The following is a 21,582-nucleotide window of genomic DNA, read 5'->3' on the forward strand; positions in this document are numbered from 1 at the left end:
GAAAAAAAGTGCTTAATACAGTCTGTAGAGACGTAAACTCTACATATAAGGTGTAAATTTCATGTAAATTGAAAAAAATGAAAGCTGTGAAGTAATTTTATGTTAATTGACAATAAATAAGATCAAGGATTTTACCTCTTGTGGTTGAAGTTGACTTCAACCAATTTCCTCCAAAATTTGCATCCTTACAGATATTCTTATGTTCTGTAAGGTGTATTAGAGGTTCATGCAAATCGGCTGATAAAAAATATGAAAAAAAAATCGAGAACAAATTTTTTTTTTTTTTTTTTTTTTTTTGAGGGGGGGCATAAAACTAAATATTAAAATACTTTATTATATGCTATTGTGATAGCTTAGAGTCATAGACATGATTTCAGTTGACACTTTTGTTTGATGTTAATTTTTTACCATTTTGGGAAACTTTCAACACATAATTCAATATTTTTTTCTCCCTTACTATTTATGCTACGATGCTGAGACTTGGGCCAGTTGAACCAAAGTTTACATACTACTAGTCAAAAAAGTTTTATTGAAATCGAACCAGTTTTCATTTATCGCATTTTTCAGTAATACGCCCTTAAATAACACAATCTACATTAAACATTGTTCAACATCGCTGGTACCATTGTAACGGGGGGGAATGAAAAGATACGAAATGGAAAGAAAATAAATAATAAAGTAATTAGTGAGGGTTTGGGGTGAGGGAGGTAGGAGGGAGATGGGAGGAGTAAGGGAAGCAGTGAAGTGTGGTCAGTTGAAAGGGAAAGTTTGAAGAGAGACGGAGGGAGAGGAGAAAGAGAGTAGGAAGTAGTGGTAGAGGGAAAAGGGTAGATAAGTAGAGGTAGAAGTAGAAAGGGCTGCCACCATCCATTCTAACTCAGTACATACAAGACAATGAATGGAACTTGTCTGTGTCACAAAATTACCCAATTACCCATGTACCAACTCTAACCATGTACTCATATAAAATCATAAAGTCAGTAAACTCAGAGGCTCTCTCGCCTCAACTCACAAGGCTCTAGGGAACAAAATAAAAGACAATTTAAACAATAAATTCATCAATTATATTTAATATGATAAGTATCATAATTCAAGCAATTCAACTCAATGTATACTATGTTAAGATTAAATTACAATGTGAGTCACTTCACAAGAATTTGAGAATATTTCGGCTGTTTTCCCCTAATAATCACACAACACCTAAGTTTGGGAAACATGAAATAAGTCACCTTAACGTTCATTCACCAAGTGTTTGAGCCTAAGTTGAATAGGGTGGGGGGGGGGGGTCTTGTCGGAAAACCTGACACCATTTAGTAATAACAATTCAACAGGCAGATAATATTGCTGCTGTGTTGTATACACAAGTTACCCATAGAAAATGTAGCTTGTAGTGGAATTTTCTGCCAATAGAAAACGGGATATCATTGCCACATACTATTATAAATTCACCACCTATTGTGTTGGGAATTATTCTTAAATACATTAGTCTTTGGACTTTTACCATCATAAAAACATCTCATATGAATTAACTTAATTATCAGTATCAAAATAAAGTAAATGTGACCCTTCTATCAGTTACTGACATCTCTACAAAGTGAGAGAGGCGTCAGTGAGGAAGGAGTGGTCAGCCATTGTTGTTCAGACCAGGGGCCGGATTCAGGAAGGTACTTACGAAGGTTTTTCCTCTTAGCTAAGAGCGTTTTCCGTCTTAGCGCCTTCGTGGCGGCTACGTACGTATTCAATTAACTACCCTAGGTGGAAAAATCTTCGTAAGTTCATTCCGGGATTTAAGTGTGGTTTCGACCACTCGTAGCTTTACGTAAACTGGATATAAGTCATTTTTTCTCGACTACATAACACTGGGATCGATTTATGATATTGGAACATGACCAAAATATTATAGCTGGTGAATCTAGTGAAGAGTAATCCTTCGTGTTAGTTATATATGCATTCTCTGCTTGAAACTTGAAGTAAATATGTGTTTGATGATAGTAGAATTAGTTTTATAATAGCAAGATATTATACCAGTAGTTATTAAGTAAATAAACACTGGTGAACATGAAATATGAGAGAAGGTGATGAGCCCTGCCAGATGGGATCATTTACTATCACCAAATGCCCCTGTTCACCTAGTAGTAAGGGTGTACCTTAGCTATACATACCCATTTCTAATTTATTTAGTTTGGTTTTATTTTGAAATTAAATCTGGGTGAGACATAAAATAAAAATATGCTGCACAAATGATGTTAGGTAAGGGAAAGGGTAAAAATGTCAAAAACTTTATTCATTGAATACTTAAAGCTATAATTATGACTATATAGACTTCTAAAAAAAGAGAGAGGGAAGTAGGGGTCCAAGACCTCTTCCTGTTATACAATTTGGGTGTGGAACAAGTAATTATCAAAAGAAGGCACCATGCTGGGAAGGCTATGTAGCAGTAAGGCAGTGAGGTGAGGCAGCTACTTATTTGAGAAATGCTTATTTTATTTACCTTATAAGCTGAGGCAACTTATTTTATTTGAGGAATACTCAGCTGATTCCTCTACATTTAGCATGGAACAAATTTGTGTCCAAGACCTCTTCCTGTTACTCAATTTGGCTGTGTGTAACCAAACTAGAAGTGCTCTACAAATCAAGGGACCCAGAATGTGGAATGACCTCCCGAATCATGTCAAAGGCTGTACCTCTCTCAACCAGTTTAAGAGTTAAACCAAGTACTGCCTAATTAACTCCATGTAACCTAACTTACCTCCTAAATGTCAACCCATGTCTTGCTATTTTTTAAACAACGCTGTTCACCAATATGTGCAATTGCTGATTTATGCTATGTTAATAAGTTATGCTATAAGTTTTAGTCTGTGTTTTTTTTCCCCCACACCTTGCCTGAAATGCTATGAGAATTAGTGGCTTTAGGTATTGTATGTACTAGCTCTGCCTATAAATCCAACATTATGTTTGTAAATCAATTGTATGTACTTTTCCTGAATAAAATGTATTTATTATTTATTTTTTAATCAGTAAGTATTAAAAGAAGACACCAAGCTGGGAAGGCTATGTAGCACCATTGTGTGTAACAATAAACCAAATTTTTTTTAACAAATAATGCACCTGTATGGGAAAACAAATCCTGTCAGTCAGCTGTAAAACTATTGATGCAGTTATTTAAATGAAAAATATAATGAAAAAAATATTACTGGTTTATTTTTATCCTATCTTTTTGTACTGTACAGTATATCCAAGGAAGTGAGAAATTGAGACATAATGCATAATTTAATGAATGATTAACATGGATTAGCAGTTCAAAAGAAATATGACTTGTATTACATATCAACATGAGATCTTAATGATCCATGGTCAACATGATTTAATAAGGATAATACAGTACTGTATTTGTAATAATACAAACTATAATTTAAAATCTTTATTACTGATTTTTTTTATTAAGAAGATTAGGTATACACAGCAATGTGCTGCTACCCTATTCTATATGGAATATTACACAGTGTAGATAAAAAACTAGCTATAAGTTTATCTAATACTCCCATCTCACAGGATGGTTAGACATACTGTACATGGAATCAATTTAGAAAATACCAGCCTCAATACAAAAAACAAATCAACTCTGACTAAATAACTCTAAGCAATTTTCACAAGAGGTAAGCACTGAATCATGGAAACATTATATTATAATTACTCTTACCAGTTTCTACCAGACTCCTCTCAAACAATGTATTTTTAAACATGTTTAGGTATACACAGCAATGTGCTGCTTCCCTATTCTGTATAAAGGACCACACAGTGTAGATAAAAAACCAGCTACAAGCTCACCCAACATCCTCACCTCACAGGATGGCCAGTCATACATGGAATTAGGAGAGAACAAAATACTTAATGCTGATCTATTAGCCTCCACTGGCAAAATCTGGGTGCAGCACAAGAATATCTTCCAATATTCCTGAGTGTATGAAGTAATTACAGAGTTCAAAATACCTCATACCATTTGGTATGAAGTCACTGATAACAGGACAATCACAGATATAGTGTTGGAGAGTATGTTCTCTCAAGTAGGACTGAAAACAGATGTTTTTTTTTCCACCAAGAGGGCTATAAACCCATGGAACCGCCTACCCGCTGAAGCCGTAAATGCCAAATTCCAGCTAAAAAATATCATTAAGACAATTGGCGGGCCCTTTAACAAGCCGCCGGCTTTCTGTCCTCCTCGAGGTCACTAGATAGTTAGTGGCCCTTGGGTAAATTCAGTAAATATATACAATAATTGTCAGCGCATCTTCCGAGCAACAAGGACAGCTACACAGTATCTCTTAGAATTACGTAGGTAAACAACAAATGTAACATATTTGTTTACTACAATGTCGGTGCTGGCTGTAGAAGTTGAAAAAACATTGTTTTACTTCGAAATATACTAATTTTATAAGAAAATTCGACGTAAATAGGAGGCAGTAAAGCTCCGATAAGCCAGCGCTAAATCTTCAATATGAAGAATGTTGCTGCTCTCTGATTGGCCAAACGAAACACAGTAGTGACCTCTATCGGCACGCAGGTGAACCAACAATTTTCTTCCTAAGTATACCTTATTGAATCGCACCTAAGCATCTTCTTAGGGCGCACTTAGGAACCTTCGTAGCAAACCCACTTACGAAGAAATACACAGAGCTTCCTGAATCTAGGTCCAGAGGTGCAGGGAGCAAATTCAGCTCCTATCATTTCTCTTGGACGAAGTGTGACGGAGATCAGAGTAGTGGTCTTCCATCATCAACAGGCTGTCAACCTAATCAAGGGAAGTGTTCTACCGAAACCTGTTTATCTAATCATTTTTATCCATTAATGTTAGGTAGATAGGGGCGAACCGGTTAGAATGGGAACTCACCTCATACTAAAGGTAATTAAGCCTTGGTCCTTATCATATATAATATACAGTGTTTTCTCTGATATAGCTGTCATATATATTAGGATTCTGGCTTTACAGCTAGTGCCCTTTGACAGGAACAAGAAGAGGAAGCAAGCTTGGTATATCAGTTACTGGGTGATGGAAGCTGCCTCACACGAGGATAATTTGGTGTCTACATCCTAGTTATACCTGGTGGACTAAGCCTGTTGTGCAATAAGATAAGGCACCTCCTCAATGTATACTAATATATGTAGTTAATACTGTAGTTTGATTGGCTGCATATATATAAATTCAATATAAACCCCCCCTAATGTGTATGGATCGATTTGTGAGATTACTGCAGAAATACAGTCCACTTAACGTCATACAAATTGCTATCGAAATATATAAATTAACGTAAATATAAATTCTATATAAATTCATATAAATTAAATAAATATAAATCTCACAGGTCGGTTCCCACATTAAATGAGCCTTCGAACCTAGATTCAATGATCATTCGAACCTAGATGGTCTAGAGAGCTAGTTTGTCATCAAATTAAATAAACTAATGTAATAAATTAGTGAACAATACTTAGCCAGTCAAAGACTGGCAGCGTAGCCTCCCTCGAGCGCGCTCAGGAACCCCTCAGCTCAGTCCAGCCTCATCAACGGTTTCATGGTCACCCACCGATTTGGTGGGTTATTATTCTGTGAAATGACAGCGCTTATATTGAAGCCAGCCAAATTAGTGGCTGTGTCCTCGCAGGATTGTTCACGGATTTCATGGTGTTAATTTCGCGAGAGATTATCCACGAATTTTGTGGAGTTAATTTCGCGAGGTCACTAATAATATTTAATACTTCTTAATAATATTAGAAGTTTCATAGATGCTAATTAAGAGGCTATCATCAATAATTGTGTATATTATTTCTCCAAAATAGAGAATTATTTAATATATATTGCACTAGTGTTCACAATACAATATTTACCAATTGCCAACCCACAACAGGGTAGGATATACATTGACTAGTGTTTATAGATAACCTAGTCCCCTATTACCATTGACTAGTTGAACTATTTATTGTTCATCCTAGTCCCATTATTACCATAGTCTAGTTGTACTATATTGAACAACCTAGCACCATTAATGAATGGTGCAGACCCTATTTTGGGTATAATTGTACCAGCTCGAGTTGAGTTGTGTATATATAATAATTTACTTATGATCATTACACCTTTGAGTGATTAATTAGTGTCTCTACCATCCTAGGGTGATATAGAAGAGCTAACCTACAGGTACTTCCAGTGACACTGGTTTATCACTCAAATAATTAGTGTGTATGATTATATATATATAATGTGTATTAATTTTAAGTGCTACCCTCTAGAAGAGGTAGGATTACAGCCTAGCGAGTGCAGAATTTTACCCTAGGCTACCATCAGTGCTTGTTCAGTATTATGAGCAACCCCAGTACAAGCCCCACAAGGCTTCACCAACTAGCCAATATGGATAATGCAGGGAGAATGAAAAGAACCCTTGCAGGTCTTAAAGGCCACTTAACAAGACAGATCAAGAAATGTGAAGATCTGTCACAACAATCTCCAGTTTTTTTTATTTTTATTTTTACATGCAAGCATGCGTATAATGTACAATAAAAACAGAAATATAACAGAACAAAAGTACAAAGCACACACATGAACAATGACAAAGGAACAAATCAAGAGAAGACCAGCCAGAAGGGCTGACCACAAAACAAAAATGCATATACAAACATAACACAAATATAAACACAGCGTAATACAAACATAAGGGAAACAGAGAGGCGAGAAACATACAAAAGTCTGCTAACACCCCAAACACATAATGCACACATAACAAAGAGCACACCCCAACAGCCTGAAGGGCACACAATATGACAAACAAGCGCACACGACATCCACAACCGAACACACAAACGCATAGGAACCGCACACCCCCCACTAGCCATACAAGAAAACCCACAATACAAACCGGAGCACGCAGGAACCGGGAAACAATACCCACCCCACCCACTCGCATACACACCCCACAACCAGGCAACACAAAATACATAGAAATCACTTGCGAGGAACCTCGTGAGAAATGTACTTCTCCGGGAAAAGATCATAAGGATATTTCGCCTTGTAAGCTTCCCAGACTAGATCTTCAAGGTCGGTAGGGTTTTCGACCCCCCGCGCTCGAGCGGGTAACATAAACTCAGGAACATCTATATCTGGCGGCATCGGCCAATGCCTAAGGTCACTGACGCAAGTCGCATAACGAGGCTGGGGAGCGCCAATCACGCCCTTCGAGGAAGCAGATGACAATGGAGAAGCGGACGAGGGTCGCCGAGCCTGCCACGCCTTCGTCATCGGAGCAGGCGCCGGACGCTGAGACGATAGCACTTCCACGGATACCGCAGGAGACATGGAAGGGACTGCAGGAAACGGAAGAGGCGGCAAGACCGCTGCCGAGGAAACGGGTAACGAGGAAGGGGCCACAGAACATCCAGAGCGAGCATCCTTCCTCAACATCACTACCAGGCCACCCCGCTCACCACCAACTACAGCAGGGGGAACCACCGCCCACGAAGAACCGGAGCCATCCGACGCAGGCAACGCACCTGAAGCAGGACCCTCGGACACCGGACCAGAAGGTGAGGCCGAAACGCCGGCACTGGCATCCTCAGGCAAGTGTACCTCCGCCACCACTGTAGTGTGCACCACATCCGGAGCCACTCCACCGTCAACGGAAGGACGACACTCGTCGAATTCGCCAACATCAGCCCACGCAGAAGAACGCCGGGAACGCTTAGGCCCGGGCCGCACATCATCAGACCCGGAGGCAGACTCAGCGACCCGCGCAGCACCAACCGAGCGAACCGACGCACGCCGCAGCACGGCAGCCTCCTCAACCACACGGGGCACCAGGCCAGGCACAGGAGGGAATGCTGGAACCACCTCAGCTCCCAGCACAGCCGGAACAGACGGCGAGGGCGCAGGGACCGGGACAGACACAGCAGAGGAAGAACTGGAAGACAAGAGGTCCGAGCAAACGGCAGTGGGAAGAGGCTCAGGGACACCAGCCGGAGCACTAGGCGAGGGCCCAACCTCCGGAGGAAATGCGGCAACAACAGGGGACGCAACAGGCGGAGCAACAGCTGCTACAGAGGGCACCTCAGCCGAAGAGACGTCCATACCCACCGAATCATCCCCCACAGGAAGGGGCGGAAAATCCTCCTCACTGAAGAGATTCACTGGTGCAACAGCAGGCTCAGAACAGTCAGCAGCCTGATGGCCCAAAAGACCACAACGATAACACGTCCGCGGCTGACGGGCGTAAAAAACCCGAACGTTGTACCCCATAAGGCGCACAGAGGACGGAATATCCGCCCGGAGTCTCATGCCCAGGGTGCGAATGTTAGACCTCACACCCTTAAGAGGACTAGAAGACACCACGTTCACTCTCACACTAACAACTGCGCCAAACCGGCCGAAATACCGCCGTAGCAGAGCCTCTGGAAACTCCAAGGGAGCCCCATGCACACTGATGTAAGTAAGTGCACCACTTCTATCCGAGAGGGTGACAGTGCCCGCACCATCCGGCAGGGGCAGTGTCCGCCCCTCGTATCGCCGGAGAAAATCGCGATACGCCACCTCCTCTGCAAACTTCACAATTGCCCTACGGGCCGTTACCAACTCGACCCCATAAATCGCAAACACAGGGACAGAGAGCATTGCACAAGCCAGGGCAATCTCCGGGTAACCAGCCCGCACAGAGAACTCTAGTCCCACAGACTGAGCCCGGACGACTGGGGGTAGAGGGACCCCCATCGTAACGCCACGTCAGCACAGGCGAGCAGAGACACACCCGCCCCCAACCGGCCGAAACTGCAAATAACACCAACAATCTCCAGTTGATTGTGCTGACCTGGAAAGCTATTATCAAGCAGCTGCAGGTAAATTTGAGCAAATCAAATGCCAAATAGCAACATATATGGCTGAACTTGCCAACACCAATTTATCAGAAACAGAAATAGACGACATTATGGTTGATCTAGCGAGTTATGAAGATCACACTCAGGCCACGTTACAGCCTTACATCAAATTAATTGCCCAGAACAAGGCAACAACAACAGTTGCATCTAATACGAGTCAAGCAGAAGCTCGACTCCCTCCAATGAATTTACCCACTTTCTCAGGAAAAGACGAGGAAGATTGGAACGAATTTTGGAACAAATTCGTTGACCTTGTGGACTCAAAACAATCTTTACCAAGGAGTAGTAAATTCTCTTATTTGCAAGGCCAATTATCAGGTGAGGCTAAAACAGTAGTATCCCATCTGAGATTAACTAATGACGTCTATGATCTGGCAGTACAACTCCTCAAGGATAATTATGCTGATCCAGAAGTAAGAACATCACATTTAGTTCATGAGCTGTTGCATTTACCCCCCACCGGAGGCTTCAGCTGATTCACTCAAAGTCTTCAAGCTGGAGGTAGAATCAATGATCAAAGCCCTCAGCCTGACAGCAGATACAAACGGGGCTGAGTGGGTCTTGAAAATAATTGTCCAGGAGAAAATACCTAGGGACATATTGAGACAAATGAGTGCTCATTACAATAAAAGTATCTTATCCATGAATGAAATATCTGAGGGTTTAAAGTCAGTAGTTCATCAAATACGAACACATGACAAATTAAAACCACCAAGTAAACCCTCAAAAACCAATAATAGTAAACCACAGAGTACCAAAGATACCCCAAAGCAATCTAGACAATATAATTCAACACCAAAGTGGAACAGTGGCAGTGTGGGCGTATATGCAGTGGGACCCTCCAAGCCTATAGTTACTGTGTCACCCAAGAACGTGACACCAAAGGGTACTGGAAGCTATGGAACATGTTTGTTCTGCAATGAGAAACATTCAATGTACCACTGCCCTAATTTTCCTGATAGTGACGCCCGTGTTGAGCGACTCAAAGATTTGCAACATTGCACGAGGTGCCTCAGGAAACATAACATCAACGACTTTGAGACCAAATTACACACCTGTAATAGGTGTAGCAAAGATCAGCACCATGCAGCATTGTGCGGAGACATCAAAACAACGTCTCCAAACCCCAAGGTGGAAGATAGCATTTCCACCACAGTACAGTACTGCAAGGTGCAACAAACAACGAGTGTCCAATCGGCAAAGTCTAAAGGTAATACGACTTTGCCTACTGCAAAAATTACCATCCTGAATAAGAGGGCCAAGGTCCATACCCGTGGGTTGTTTGACCAAGGATCCCAGAGAACATATGTCACTAAAAAGTTGGCAGATGAACTACAATTAAGGCCTGTAGCCCAGACGACAATCAACATCTCGGGGTTTATAACAGATGCAGGACCTCAAGTCTACCAGGTGGTACAACCATCAGTACGTTTAGGTAGGTATGTCTGTCAAGTACAAGCCATTGTGGTGGACAAAATACCAGTAGACCTAAAAGTTCAAGGTCTGAGAGCAACAGCCAAATTCCTGAGAAACAGAGGAATAAAATTGGCAGATAATATTAAGTCTGATCACCTCACCGACTTCGGTCTTCTTGTTGGGGCAGACTACTACCATCGATTCATTGGTAGCCCTACTAAATATCAGGGCATAACCAGGCTAAATTCGGCAGGAGGCAAATTACTCGCAGGCCCAGTATTAAGCCTCAGGAGACCTATGCCTGCAGATAAACAATACCAATAGAAATCTCAATTTAGCAGCTGATTATATTTCTCCAGTAGCATTATACTAAGAAGATTAAAGCTGACTATAGCAACAGAGGTTGATATTAATATCATCATTTAAAGCTGAAGCTGAGTTCATGAGGCCTCAGTGGCAAATCAGTGAACAGTAGTCTAAACAGCAACAAGTCACTGCGACCAATCTCACTGAACCCACTGCAGTCTCAGAACCATACTTGACTTTAATGATGGGCTATTCAATCCTCTGAATCAATTAACTAAATTATGCCCCAATAAATCTGACGACTGATTTTGATACATTTATTATTTAATCAAGATGAATTCCATTGGCCTCAGTGTATATATATGTGACCAGTTACCTGAACAAACTTCAAGTTATATCTAAGGTCACTGATCTCACTGCAGTCCCTGAATCATACTTGACTAGTACTTGATCACATTCAGTCTTCTGGGTTAAATAATATGTAATTAGGCTTCAATTTTAGCCTTTCAAGAGTTAACAGGGAAATGAAATCGTATTAGACTTCTAACCCCTGCAACACACTAAAATGTGAAGGGACGATGACGTTTCGGTCCGTCCTGGACCATTCTCTGGGTCCAGGACTGCCTCGTATGGGCCAATAGGCCCTCTGCAGTTCCTACTATTAGCCCCCCTGTACTACACCTTACTTTGCTCCTCATCTCTCGTGCCTATTTATTGCCTGTCTCTACTTACTCATTACAATCGACTTGAGAATGGTCCAGGACGGACCGAAACGTCGTCGTCCCTTCACATTCTAGTGTGTGGTCTGGTCATCATACTTTAGCTACGTTATTGTGACTCATCACCTGCAACCCCTGCAACTCGAGTACGGGACATCCGTCCAGTACGAACAGACGCACAAATGTGTGATTACTAACTACTAACCTCAAATTAATTTAATAATTCGAAGGAGGAGTATCGGTGTTCGTCTGTTCTAAATAGGACTTAAAAAAATGTTTTTGCAATGTCATGTTAAAAAGTTTATGAAATGTCTGTTTATGTAATGATTATGTTTATTTGTTACTGTATTGATAACTTTGTAAATAAAACTTGAAAGTACATTTTGTTTAAATACCCATTTCTTTAAATATTGGAAGTTAGTCTGTTGAACCCCATCACCATGCGAGGGCGGATTGAACCCCATCACTTTTACTTCAATAAAAGTTATTACTTAGGCCCAGTTGAATATATTTAGCGAGCCATCAAGAATTATTATTGCTATATTTTCAAACGGTGGGAAGAGCTATTTATGTTCTAAAATGATAGAGAAATATCAACAGAACTTTGCAAAAATAATTATCTGTGAAAGGGGATATAAAGAGTTAAAAACCCATCCACTAATTAGACATAAGATATCTTATTACTCTGAAATTGTAAATCCCTTAGACGATCGTGATCCCGAGGACACATCGCATATATTGGTTGTATATGACCACTTATATGTTGAATCTACAAACACTAAAATATTAAGTGATATTTTCACTAGAGGAAGGCATGAGAACATCTGTTATTTTTATAAGCCAAAATATATTTTTTAGTGGGAAATTTTCTAGATCTATAAGTTTAAATGCATTTCATTTTATTTTGCCTAAGTTAAGAGACCTGTCCCAGATAGAAACATTAGGCAGACAAATATTCGGCAAGCAAGATACCAAGAACTTTATATATATATATATATATATATATATATATATATATATATATATATATATATATATATATATATATATATATATATATATATATATATATATATATATATGCAAACATGCCTGAATGGTCCCCAGGACAATATGCAACTGAAAACTCACACCCCAGAAGTGACTCGAACCCATACTCCCAGAAGCAACGCAACTGGTATGTACAAGGCGCCTTAATCCACTTGACCATCACAACCGGACATAATTAGGTGATAGCCGAGGCTATTTGAACCACCCCACCGCCGGCACTCGGATAGTAATCTTGGGCATAGCATTTTACCAAATCACCTCATTCTTTGGGGCACACGTGAGGAACACAAATGCGAACAAGCCTGAATGGTCCCCAGGACAATATGCAACTGAAAACTCACACCCCAGAAGTGAAGTGAAGTGTCAGAAGTGACAGTTGAGTTCAGTTGCAATATAGTTGTGCATTAATGCACAACTATATTCTACCCACCTCAAGACTCCGCTCCAATATAGAAGCATCAAGAAATATGGACCAATAGGCTTTCTACAAACACTTCTATTCAATACCCATTGTTTCGTGTTCTGTCTTGTGTTGATGAAATTAATACCCTATTAATGCCACCTCTTGTTCTGTCTTGTGTTGATGAAATTAATACCCTATTAATGCCACCTCACCCCATCCACCTCACTAAAATGTAGATATAAAATCGGAGATGCGTAAGTTCTATTCAGTTGTGTATTTGTAAACTAAAGTCTTTGAAAATGTAATAAGTTTTACGAAACGCGCTCGTGTCGCGTCAGACTAGAAATAAAAATGAATTTTGGAGAATTGATTTTTGATTTACCTCCAACAGTGAAAAGAAATGTACGAAAGATTGAGAAAATTCGTGTTAGAATTATTAATCTTACTTTTTGGGTCATATTTAATAATATATGTCTACAGGAAAGACTGCTACCAAAATATACTAATATATATATATATATATATACTAATATATATATATATATATATATATATATATATATATATATATATATATATATATATATATATATATATATATATATGGTGATGGGAAAAATAATTATATATGGTTAAAGTGACCCCCTGTTGTATTTAATGTACCTCCTCCTTTTGTTTTACTTGCATTACTGAGCTCACCCCTTGAAAGCCACTACTAACTTGGGGCCAGATACCATAACTTTCATACCACCAGAAAAGAACCCGGTTGTGTCCCATTAGGGCCGTAACATGCCGAGACCTAAAGCCTTCTTTACCTGCGGCTCGGCTGATATGACGTTGCTAGCTAAACACAACAATGATATTAAATATTTTAGTTTGTGTTGATATATTTCAGAGGTTTACTCACGTTGTTAGACTGACCACTAAATCAAGCCAGAGTGTAAGCGAAGCAATGAAATTTACCTACATCACAAAGCAATGGATTTACCTTCATCAAAAGGCGTAAGGAAGCTCAACACAGATAAGGGTGGAGAATTTTATAATAAATATATGACAGATGTTAGACAATAAAAACATTGACCTGTACAGGGTATTTTCTCGGGAAACTAAAGCCATCATTGCAGAGAGATTTTAAGAACATTGAAAACCAAGATATATAAATATTTAACGGCTTACAATACATTAAACTATATAAATGTCCTGCCTGACATGGTTAACACTTATAACACAACACCCCCATAAAGGATAAAAGGGGAAAATACTTATTGATGCACATGGTTTATCTGCACCTCAAGATGTGACTAGACAGTTTAAGCTCGTGTATAAACGGGAGCAACAGACTACACTGCGCATCAGTAATCTACTCTCTGTGGGAAATATAGTACGGCTGTATCTCCCACAGCCATACATTGCACATGCGTTGCTATTGCTCAGCAACGCATGTGCGTTGCTGAGCAACGGCCACCTCCCCCAGTCCTCCTCACCATTCACTCCCCCTCACCCGTCTCCTCGGCCTCCCAACCATTCCCCATTCCACTGTCCCTTTGTCCTCCCCATCATTCCTCACTCTACCATCCCCTCTTCCTTCCCACCATGCCCCACTCCCCTTGTCCTTTTAACCTCCCCCATCTCCTCGTCCCCACCATCCAAAATTCCCTCGTCCCCTCATCTATCTCCACCATAACCCCCTCCCTTGTCCCCTCGTCCTCCCGCCCATCTCTCACTTCCGTCCCCTCATCATCCCCACAATTCCCCACTCCCTCGTCCGATGCCTTCCCAAATGGTCTGATGATCCCATCAGAAAATTGGGAACATATAGTAATCTGATGTTCCCATCACTGAAATATGTGAAAAACAGTTAAAAATATAATTATATAATTAATATAATTTTAAACAGTTAAAAATATAATTAATATATAATTAATATAATTTTAAACAGTTAAAAATATAATTAATATAATTAAATCAAAATGAAAAATAAATCAATTAATGAAAATTAAATTTATCAATGCAATCAGAAACATTGGAATAGAATTGTAACATATTTAGTATAGCATGTGTGATGCTCTTACATGCAACAGATGGCGCTGTTTTTCAGGAAAAGCATAGTTTTACCTGTCACAGGTGTGGCATCTATACTTACAACACAGCTCAATTCCAACACAATGTCACACAAAATAATTAAATAAAAAATTAAATAAATTGATATCTATGAAAATAAAATTTATCAGTGCAATCAGAAACATGGAAATGGAATTTGTGACATATTTATTATAGTGTGCATGTTGCTATTATGTGCAACAGATGGCGCTGTTTTTCAAAAATGCATGTTTTTACCTGTAACAGGGGTGGCATCTATATAGTAGGTATATAAAGACACGCCTACTCGAATGCAATGTTGTCAAAATTTCAATGCAGTCGGTGAAGAACTTTCGGAGATTACAACGTGTGTTGCTCTTACGTCCAACAGATGGTGCTGATTTTCAAAAAGAACATGTTTTTTCCTGTCACAGGTGAGGCATGTATACAGAAGATATATAAAAAGACGCACCTATTCGAATGCAATGTTGTGTCAAAATTTCAAAGCAATCGGTAAAGAGCTTTCGAAGATTTCCCTCACATGAAAAATACCTTTTTTTCAGAAAAAACATGTTTTTTACCGTCACAAACGTGACATCTATATAGTATGTATATAAAAACCTGGCCGGATGTGAATGGAACGTTGTGTGAAAATTTCAAAGGAATCGGTGACGAACTTTCGGAGATTAGCGGTTATGCACAAACGAACATTTCCATTTTTATTTATTTAGATGGAACATGAGAAGTCGTTTGAAGAATTTTAGATAGACGAAATAATGGCAGTGTGCTGTGGCTAGTGCTGTGAACATCTTAAACAGCACTTATTCACTGATATCTGAACATTGTACACAGTCTATCACAGTCAGGCTCTTCTGTAATACTATCATGGCTAAATAATACCTGACACATAAATATTTGGACATTTTTAGGCGATGCTGTGGTCACATGCTGAACAGCAATGCTGTTAGCTCGTGCTGCGTGCACCAGCCTTGGTTGCTCACTCAGTACTCTGGCTCTCACACCCGGTAATGTTGGCCACGGTATAAACAAAATGGCGTCTGTTTAGGAGAGCCCTGATGATGCTGATGTGAACCCCGTGTAGCGCGGGAGTTTTGAATGATACTCTATACCTATAAGATCCCCGAGGCACGTTGCACACCACCCGTCGAGTGCCAAAAGGAACACTGCGCAGTGCAGTGGTTAATACAACTGGACTTGTAAAGTGGGATGAGGAAGGGAACATCACATCTTCAGTTACCTGATTGAATATTGTTGACAGTTGTAGGCAGGATGTGCACTCCGAGATTGTTATTCCCAGAAGATAAATTGCCCATAGCAATTTTTTTTCTTTGACTTCAACACCTAAAGATTTTTTTAGAAATGTAGATGCGAAAAAACAAATGTTTCCTCCCCCAAGTTTGAAGTGGCACACGAAGGCGCGAGATGAAGCAACATCATCCTGGATCTCATATTAAAGTCAAATATTTTAGCGAGCAATAACTGCATAGAGCTAACTACTATTTTAAATCGAGAAATTTCGGACCTATTTTCAAGAGGATCACTAAGTTTTATAGAAAATGTACTTAATTATAATTTACCAGATCACGCTGGCATATATATGCAATACGAATCGAGTATTAATAGAATGACGTTTAATACGGCATTTAGCGAAAAGTTTATAAAATTATTTAATACAAAGGATGGCAAATTGATTGTCCGCATTGCTTTATCATTCGGTAAAAATATATGTAAAGTAATTGGAGCTGAAGTAGACAAAACATGTGATATTTTTGTATGAATGGCAGGAGCAGGAGCTGCCACACCTAATGACAGGAGCAGTGTGCAAGATACGTGCTATTATCACCCCAGACCTGGAGGATATATAAATTTATTTTGTGTATATTGTGATAAGGTTCAGCCCACCTTGTTTGGCAATCAGATTGTAAATATCTTGTTGTTTTTTTCATAGTAATGCTACACACAGGAAATTATATAAACTTTTAAATACGACTAGTATTGACGGTATTAGTATTAAATTAACAGATCAAAACAGGAGCCTATATATTTTGAAAAATAAAGATGAATATTAGAACCATTGATATATAATGAGAAAAAGATGCGGGTGTATATCATTCCCTCTTTACACGTTTAAACATGAGGGGTCGGGTTTGTACAGCTGTCAGTTGACGAGATAGGGTGATTTATCACACCTCAAGGGAAGAGAGGTGGAAGATTAGGCGATAATACGGTTTTTGATAGATGACATGTAAGAAGGGGCGGAATTTTAGGTTTCTTAACTGGCCTAGCTCATAAAGCCACTCCTTTTCTATTAAAAACTACTATGCCAGCTGCATTGACAATGCGACAGAATGTTTTGCAGGATATAAATACAGGACAAGGTACTTTGAAAGACGCTATTAGAAACCGTGGTATGGAAACATTGAAAAGCATTGGTCCACACTATTACCAAGTGAGCGAATAATGAAAAAGAAAAAGATACAACCGGCTTATATAAAGAGAATGGACAGGTATAAAGATGTATTTTCATAAAACAATACTAGTTGTATAACAGACTCAACCATGATGAGTATAAATGCTCCTAGTGTTGCATTGCAACTCCCTTTAGAAAACTACACAGCTGCTATAAGTGATGGCTTTTCTAAAGGTAATGCGCATTGAATGGTTAAAATTATAATATTTTCAAGACAGACGCAAGGTATTTTACCTGTGAATTCAAGTTATCTTGAGATGATTTCGGGGCTTTTTAGTGTCCCCGCGGCCCGGTTCTCGACCAGACCTCCACCCCCAGGAAGCAGCCCGTGACAGCTGACTAACACCCAGGTACCTATTTTACTGCTAGGTAACAAGGGCATAGGGTGAAAGAAACTCTGCCCAATGTTTCTCGCCGGCGCCTGGGATCGAACCCAGGACCACAGGATCACAAGTCCAGCGTGCTGTCCACTCCGCCGACCGGCTCTTGAATTAACTATAAGTATTAACTATAAATTTAAAGATTCTTATAACGAACTCCGTATCCCCGGAGTTAAAGGACAATTTATCGATCTTTCAAGCCTGATGCCAGAACTGATGGTTGAATTAATGGGACCTGACGGAATTACATCTTTAGCAGATATTAAAAATGCGTCAACAGTTACCGACTTGTCCCAGACGACGTTTAATTCTGTAACTGTATATTTAAATGAGCAGGTGGTGGAAACTAATTCTCTAGTTTCATATTTATCTTATGTAAAGCTAATGACACCGCTTTCTGAATGTAAAGCAGAGCGGTTTAAAGAGCTAACATATTTTTATAATAATGTTTTTCCTGAAAAATATGATGCAGATTATATTATTCGAATGACTCATATTATAAAAATATGAGGCATTCAGTTACGAATGCCTTAGCGGACCTTAAATCTACATTTACAAAGTTAAAAACTGAGAGTGTAAACTACTGCTTCAAACTGTTATTGGATATTACAACTTTGAGCGAATATCTTTTGGATGGAGTTGATATTCGTTTGAGATTAGATCTCAACAGTAATCCGTGGGTTATAAATAGTAACGAACCTGGATACAAGTTTAACATTAAACTAGCTAGAATGTGGATTAATCGGATAACGCCTTTCGCATATGGATTGGAGGCTATTAATCAAGCGCTCGTAGAATAAAATACACCAGTTACTTATACGTTTGATAAGACACTCTACAAGACGTTTATTCTAGAGAATGGACAGCAGAGATTAAGTATCGATCAGCCATAGGAAGAGCATTATCTCAGACAAATTATTTATTATGATGACGGATATGGAAGCAATATCTGGAGCGTATACGCATAATCTTCTTTATTTCGATCACTGTAATTTAACTAATGTATATATATTACACGGGATGGGACGGATTTTTCTTACATAACTTGCAAGTTATGGAATAAAAGTTCAAAACTATACTATGAGACTCAAAATACAGTAGACTTTAATGTTTATAATACCTTAACATATAATTCATTTATAAAAGAACGAACATTGTTGACATTTACACTAACCCCTGAAGAACTGAGAGACACTCGCCCTATAGAGGTATCACGTTTGGGTTAATTATTTTCCAAAGAACAGCTGTTTTGGTCGGTCAGAGAGCCTAACCAAGCAACCACTTTAGGCAAAGTCAGATAGGTTGTAGGAATTCCGGGAGGGCTGAAATCTTGCATTGGAGCCACCTGTATCGCCCCTGTGTGGTCAACCCTTTACTAAAATACACTTCCTTGCTATCACCTGCAAATACGACGAGCTCCCAGATTCTGCTATGTTCCCTGCAGACCCACGTCGATGTTGCGTAGATAAGAACATGTACTAGAAGCCACTAGAGACAGTAGTTTCGCCTGGCTGGCTGACCAAGCAAATCCACGTCCTACATGTCTAGTGACTAGGAGAATGACATCTAGAATGACATCTTGATGCCAGGGCGGCAAGGATGCCAGCTTTACCTGTCCTTCTCAAATTAGCCAATTAGAGAGAAGCATACCTCGGCTTATACCTCCTGACCAATAACAAGTCTTCCTATTTGGCACCCAAAAGAGGCATTCCCAAGGCTTTCTATCTGGGTTACAATGGGAACGGCGCGGCTGGCCGCCACACCGCTTCCCTGCTCTGTCTTACAGTAAAACGGCTATATGGTCTAATTATTTCCACAAATGCGATACAACGGCCATTGTAACATACTGGAATGCTGATGACCTAGGCTCTCCAACGAGCCTAAGCATGGGATGTTTCGAGTACCGGTTACCAAATCTAGTCCGTAAGCACGGCCATTTACGTGCCCAGTGCACGGCGAGGTCACGTGCACGTACACTAGTAGAAGATTTAGCTAGTGTAAACTCATCCCTTCACACCGTGAAGCATTCCATAGTCACTTACGGGATGGGTAACATGGTGATTCCTGCTCACTTAAGTCGGTAGCGTGGGTCTCTGCGATGGCTGTGGTGAGTGTTATCTTCAGTGTTGGTCTGCGGTTGACTTCTTCACTGGAGATGATCTTTACCGCTACTGCTGTCAGCGTCGGGTTCAAGTCGTTGATGCTGGCGAGGACGTCGTCGCCGTCGTCGCGGTTGGTGATTCATGTGTTGATATTCCTTGTGAACACGGTCCTTTCCTCCAGGTAGCATCATCGCGGTGGCATGAGGGTGATGTCAGCGTCTTGCTGGGCCGTCGTGGTCATATTAGTGAATATCTTCTCAAGGTCCAAGTCACTGGAGAGGAGCAGGCGAACACCTTCTTTTACCTTCCTACTTCCTACTCCTCAAGTAGGGAGTAGGAACACCCTTCCTACTCCCTCAAACCCCCCCCTTCCCCCTCCCTTCATTTTGTCATCTCTGGTTCTCCTTCTCCCCTCTCCACCTTTCTCCCTAATATCCTTCCTTCCCCTCTCCTTCCCTCTCCTATTTCTCTCCTTCTGATTCCAACTCTCCTTTCTCCACCTCTCTCCCCTTCTCCACCTTTGTCCTCCTATCTCCAACAATATCCCCCATTCACCCTCTCTTCTCTCTATACTTTTTTTTTCAAATCTCTCCTCCTCTCACCTCCTCCCCTGCTCCCCTCTCTTTTCCTCTTTCTCAATCTCCTCTCCACTCTTTCCCCTCTTATCCTTCGCCATCCCTCTCCACCTTTCAACTCTCTTCTCCCCTCTCTCCTTCTCTCTCACTACCCTCCTTCTCTCTATCCCCCCTCCGCACTTCTCAAAAATTTTTCTCTCTGTAAATGTATTATTATTGAGCACTGAAACTGCAAAATATCTCTTCGAAAGGTGCAATCTGTATTTCAGACATCCTGAAAATCGCCAGGGGGGTAGTTACTTTAATGCCAATATTTCTGAATGTATGGCATTGGTGCAAACCCGAACTCGTCTATGACAATTCCATGTCTCCCTCCCAACCCCCATGTGTCATCTTAGAAAGTAGGGTGAGGGGCTGGGGCCACATACGCCTGGCCGCAGCCTCTGACAAACATTCATGTTTATAGATCTAGATTTCGTTATACTGGCTTGGGTTAGGTTAGGTTAGGTTGGGTTAGATTAGGTTGTGTTAGAGTAAATTAAGTTGGGTTAGGTTAGGTTAATTAAATTGACTTGGGTTAAATTAGATTGGGTTAGGTTAAGTTAGGTTAGGTTACGGTAAGTTAGGTTGGGTTAGATTAGGTGTGTTTGAATAGTAATGGTGACGTAAAGGGGTACATAGTTTTATCAGGTTCAACACCCTACAAGGTTCGTCAGTGTGAGCACTTACCAGCAAAGGCAGGAGAAGGCGCCGTGGGATGGTGCCTCGGACGGCCATCTTGACTGACTGAGCTAGACTCTCACTGGCATCACTGGGGGCTGTAACGAGAGGCATCGTTATCACATTACCCTTGCTATCACTGTTATCTCTGTTCTTCACCTTCCTTTTATGCTCTCTTATGTCCTTCCTTGCCATTTATATTTTATTTCTGCGCCTGCCTCATCATCTTCCATCTCCTTTTCCCTCATATCCATACTCCTCCCATATTCCCCATCCTCTCCTCTTCTTATGAACCCTACCTGCCATCCAGGCATAATAGTACCTATAGTTACCATGGATGGAAGTACTTAATATGGACTGTTGAGTACAAAAATCCTCTACGTTTGGTACTAGTAATTTTGTACAGGGAACGAGAATGTAGGCAACAACCAAAC

At 40.3% G+C, this 21,582-nt stretch overlaps 1 protein-coding gene across 1 annotated transcript in view; it reads right to left on the reverse strand.

Annotated features, from left to right (window-relative positions):
* Positions 1-21,196, reverse strand: part of LOC123746926 (protogenin) — a 170,684-nt gene extending 149,488 nt beyond the window's left edge. Inside the window, exon 1 of the mRNA XM_069319462.1 lies at positions 21,158-21,196. The gene's annotated coding sequence lies outside the window, so the exon portion shown is untranslated. The remainder of the gene's footprint in view (positions 1-21,157) is intronic.
* Between the last annotated feature and the right edge of the window lie 386 nt (positions 21,197-21,582).

The sequence above is a fragment of the Procambarus clarkii genome, chromosome 93, assembly GCF_040958095.1.
Source record: "Procambarus clarkii isolate CNS0578487 chromosome 93, FALCON_Pclarkii_2.0, whole genome shotgun sequence".
Taxonomy (NCBI): domain Eukaryota; kingdom Metazoa; phylum Arthropoda; class Malacostraca; order Decapoda; family Cambaridae; genus Procambarus; species Procambarus clarkii.